Below are 5,251 nucleotides of genomic sequence, written 5' to 3'. Positions count from 1 at the left end.
GCATTAAAAGCAGTTTTCCCTCAAGTTATTTCACCTAGGTCCTAAAATGGCCTTGTGTAATTAGATACAGTATATTATCATAAATAAAATGTGTACGTGCTGATCTGGAGTCAGTTTGGTAGGATTTGGGTATGAATACATTATTTCATTTAAAATATGGATTTTTATTTAAAGATATTCATGTAATTTGCATGTGTTGTATCTTTCTTCTGGGGTTCCGTCGGCGCCGTTTGAATGAGGACTTGTAGAAAAAGAAGTTGCGAGGGACCCAGCACTCCAAGAATACAAAGTTTATTCTTTAGAGTACAAAGTAAAAACAGACGCTTCGTTCGAACGGCTGGGAATCCCCGGGTCCGTGTACAAGGAATTCAACGGAGCTATGTGTGTTTACAGCTTATATAGATAAAAGAAAGTGGGAGGTCCTATGTTCGATTCTATAGGTTGCCTATAGAATCCCTATAGCCCCCCTTCCTCCAAAGATGGTCTCTGACGCGTTGGCCACCAAATATGGATATATAGGGCAGTCCCCTGCTGTGGACGGTGGCGCCAACGTGAGACAAAGGAACTCTTCCCTCCAAATTCTCGTGGGGCCTTCTAGGCTCAGATCTATAAAATAGCTGTATCTTTAAGAGTAAGATGCTAAATACACGACATATTCCCCCCTCGAGAGTTGATAGACTCTCGCCAATAAACAAACACTCAATGCAAACATACAGGTGTATTATCATGACAAAAATACCACCCCGTCCTTCAGTAAAGTTCCAACATTACTTGTGACTGTATGAAGTGTAAAAGTGGTGTAAAATGAAGTATTACATGTGAAATTGAAAAACCTGTCGGGCAGTTATCTTTTCTTAGCAATGTAGACAGGAAAATTATTTCACGGTCCCTCTGCCTAGGCGACCTTAAATTAAACTCCATACCACTGAAATCAGAAAGGTTTTAGCAAATTGTGTAGGGAAATGGTTTTTTAGCAAATACATCAGGAATTCCTCAGTAAATAATAACAAAATAATGATGTCCAGGGGTCCGGCTGGTCATCCCATTGGACCTTTCCCCCAGACCTCCTCCTGCCTGTTCCCCCGCTGTCCCTAAATGTCACGCCGAATAAACACTTGAGATTCCATTATATTTACCAAAGAACAGAAAATATCGTTTCCCCCACAATTAACACCTAAACAAGAAAATACATTCGTAATTTTGATAATGACAAATCTACAAGAATACACAAGAGTATGTAACACTTTAGCTCTTCAGCAGCTGGACTCGGTTCTTGAGGACGTCTTGACTCTGGTGGTTGTTCCACCAGTCCTTGTCCAAGTCTTGTAGGCCACTGGTATTGTTCATGTTTGATATAATCGACTCCATTCCACCCAGGGAGTCCTTCAGCACTCCATCCTCCCCTGTTGTCTCCCCCGTTGTTCTAGAATGACAGAAGAGACGACCAGTATCCTTGCATACACAACAGACACAAATCAGACATCAACACAGATTAACACTTTTATGAGTAAATGTAAAATTATAAAACATCTCGTTGCGTCTGTTTTAAGATTATAGTACTCCTTAGTTCTTTAACATGGGTATGTGTCCATTATTCTACCCTCTCCCCTGTCGTCCTCATCCACGTCCGTCTCCGCATCTCGCAATAATGGCATCTGAGTCTGATCGCCGGGCATCACCACTCCAACCCATCTGAGTATCATAACTTTTGCAAAGGTTAGCAATAGTGTACAGAAACAAAACATCACACACAATGACAGAACGAGTGCTACCACGATCTGGACCAACACTGCTCCTAACGGCCCTAATTTGTCCTGCAGCCAAGAATTTGCAGACCATCCAGCATCCTCCGATGGTCCAAACGCATCCCTTATGAGTTTCAATGCCTCTATGACACTCGTCATATTGTCAGAACTGTCCTCTTTGTTTCTACGAGTTGTATATTGTTCAATTTCCTGAGGGTTTCTTGTTCCTGACCCTTGATGTCTTGGTCTTTCTTCCTGTACAGCTCCACCTGGTGTGCAATATGATCAGTGTACACTCTTCTTTCCAGGCTCCCAAGCCCAACCACTTCTGCCAATTTGCTTCGTACTGGCAGCGGCAAACCCAGCAGGATCTTGCCTCTCAACACTGACTGGTCCATGCGACTCAAATCCGGATCATTCCCTGTGACATTCCTCCATGTTTGATGAGTTCTTGACACATAGGCTCTTGGGTTCTCAGCCTCTCCCAGTGGTTCAATCAAGATGTTGTCGGGATGCACATTTGTCGGAAATGTCTCCTTTAGTGCCCTACACAAGCGACCTCTGCTTGCCGCGAACAGCTCTGAGTCATTTACAGCCGTTCCCACGTACCGCGCCAGTCCAGCTTTTTCTAGGATTTCTCCCATGCCGTGGACCCCAAGGAGATTAGCCAGGAGTCTTTTGATGTCTCCCATCGCTGGCTGTGAGCCAATCATGATTTCTTCCAGTTTTGCAATCCAAGGATGTGCTCCGTCTTGAATAATGGGCAGTTTTTCCAGTATATTTGACATATCGGTGTTCAGCAATGGCTTATACTCCAGATTCTGGCCTCGGACGATCACTGGGCACATTGTCTTGGGCGTGGACTGTTTCCTAGGGCGCAATCTGTTCTTCATGCCTGATTGCCTTGAGTCTTCTCTTAAGGTTTAATTTCTGCTACCGTCCGAGACTTTATTTCCGATGAGAGGCTGCTTCGTGCATTTATTCGTCAATAACCGCAGAGTGGGAGCATACAATCGTACTTTATTTCTCAATCTCGTTAAGCCAGTACTAATTTCTTTAGACTATGTTCTATCCGATTTAAGCAGCTCTATGATCATTTTCCAAAAGGTCCTTTAACCTTCTCTCTCTTAATCTCTGACTATCCCGCGCAATATTATTTTAGCGATTAACTTTCCCGCGTCTTAACGTTAAAACAAATCAAAGGCCTTATTTTCGGATAACTGCACTTACTAATTAATACACCTCAATAACATTCGCTATTTACCACTATTTTACTTTAACCCGAAAAAACTTTTCCCTCTCAATTCAAACGCACCTTTTTCTCCCCGCACTCAAATATGCAGGAAAAATAAAAATATCGTTCGACACGGTGAAATTATTCTTGAGCCACGGTAATCACACACAGACTGCACTTAATGAATCAGCATATCAATGAAGTCAGCAGATGTTTACCGTGTTTGTCGTCCCGAGTATTTTCACACGTGACTGTTCGGTGACGCCACTTTGTTGTATCTTTCTTCTGGGGTTCCGTCGGCGCCGTTTGAATGAGGACTTGTAGAAAAAGAAGTTGCGAGGGACCCAGCACTCCAAGAATACAAAGTTTATTCTTTAGAGTACAAAGTAAAAACAGACGCTTCGTTCGAACGGCTGGGAATCCCCGGGTCCGTGTACAAGGAATTCAACGGAGCTATGTGTGTTTACAGCTTATATAGATAAAAGAAAGTGGGAGGTCCTATGTTCGATTCTATAGGTTGCCTATAGAATCCCTATAGCCCCCCTTCCTCCAAAGATGGTCTCTGACGCGTTGGCCACCAAATATGGATATATAGGGCAGTCCCCTGCTGTGGACGGTGGCGCCAACGTGAGACAAAGGAACTCTTCCCTCCAAATTCTCGTGGGGCCTTCTAGGCTCAGATCTATAAAATAGCTGTATCTTTAAGAGTAAGATGCTAAATACACGACACATGCAAAATAGGTCTACCCGAACCAAGGACAAAAAATTCAACCCGCGCAACACTTCAAAAGTGGCCCGATTCCGCAGGAAAACCGCGGACCTGGCAACACTGCTCTATGGGCTGAGGGAACATACGGATCTCTGATCTGCCGAATAATCCAATCGCGTGCGCACATTTGTGCGCACCAAGATTCCCGGTTTCATGCGCCAATGTGAAGCCGGTCATTGCCAAAACGACTGAAATGTTGTATCGATGCCGTACACACACGTTAGATCAGCGCCTCGAAAAAGGGGAGGGGCTTCTCTCCGTGATAATGGCGATATATAATATTTTTTCACATTAACTTAAGTGGTTGTTGACAGGGGCTTACGGTCTCCCACACACATTTAGCGCGTCAACACGGTATATTTACTATTTAAATGATTTGGCATATAATGTTTTTTGACAGGATTTTTTTTTCTTTTTCTTCTTCTTCTTTTTTTTTCATCTCCAAATTTTAAGAGGGGCGGCGCACTAGCGCCCCCTCTGGACGAACCGCCACTGTATAAAGTGGAAGCGGGTAGAGCGAGAAACACCATTTGGGTGAGATGAGTAAACCTTTACCCCCACCCCGACCAGAGGGTCTTGATGTGTGTCTGAAGGAGAAGGCAGAGGAGAGAGCAGCCGGGGTAGACGTGTTGTCTGGTGTGATCCAGGTCTCAGTGAGAGCCAGGAAGTCAAATGACTGCTCAATAGCAAAGCCAGAAATGAAATCTGCCTTGCGGTTCGCTGACTAACAGTTCCAGAGGCTTTCTGTGACAAGGTGCTGGGTAGGGATGAGAATTGATAAGATTTTAACGATTCCGATGCCTTATCGATTCCTGCTTATCGATTCGATTCCTTATCGATTCTTTTATCGATTCTTATTGGGCAAGGGGTGAAAAAAAGAGCACAAACGGGTTTATTTACATTAATTTTCTTTTATATAATTTTCTATAATGCTGCACACACCATGTACAGTATGTATACATACACATTTACATTTTTTTAAATAACCAAAAACATTTATACATATTCCTCTTGAACTTAAAATAAAACTTACATAACTTAAATAAAATGTATTCTGTTTAATTTAAGCATGTTTCTAGAAATTACTATCCAAACGTGAAGTGATCAATAATGGGAGACCAATGACGGAGCTAAAATGTATGCTTCAAACGAAGGGACAGAAGATAACTTGATCGACTACATACAATAAAGGCAAATTGCTTCACACAGTGAGTGGTTGTGATCACTTTGGAGGAGTTTACCTTGGACCAGTGGTCCCCAAACTACGGCCCGCCTCCACATTTGGACCGGCCCCCTGAACAATACCATAGACGCGTTCCGATTTATTATTTTTTTCACCTGGCCCGCTGCCGTTGAGATTGCAGTGAGACGCGGAGAAAAAGTGAAGTGGTGCTCTTCGCAATAAAACATCTTTGATGGGACGTGTCGCGTCTCGGCCAATCAGTGTTCAGATGTCGACAGCGTTTGGGAAGTTAGGTTAGCTTGAATGTTAGTCCGCTACAT

This window comes from Pseudoliparis swirei, chromosome 19, assembly GCF_029220125.1.
Source record: "Pseudoliparis swirei isolate HS2019 ecotype Mariana Trench chromosome 19, NWPU_hadal_v1, whole genome shotgun sequence".
Taxonomy (NCBI): Eukaryota; Metazoa; Chordata; class Actinopteri; order Perciformes; family Liparidae; genus Pseudoliparis; species Pseudoliparis swirei.
Note: the sequence above shows the minus strand (reverse complement) of the source record.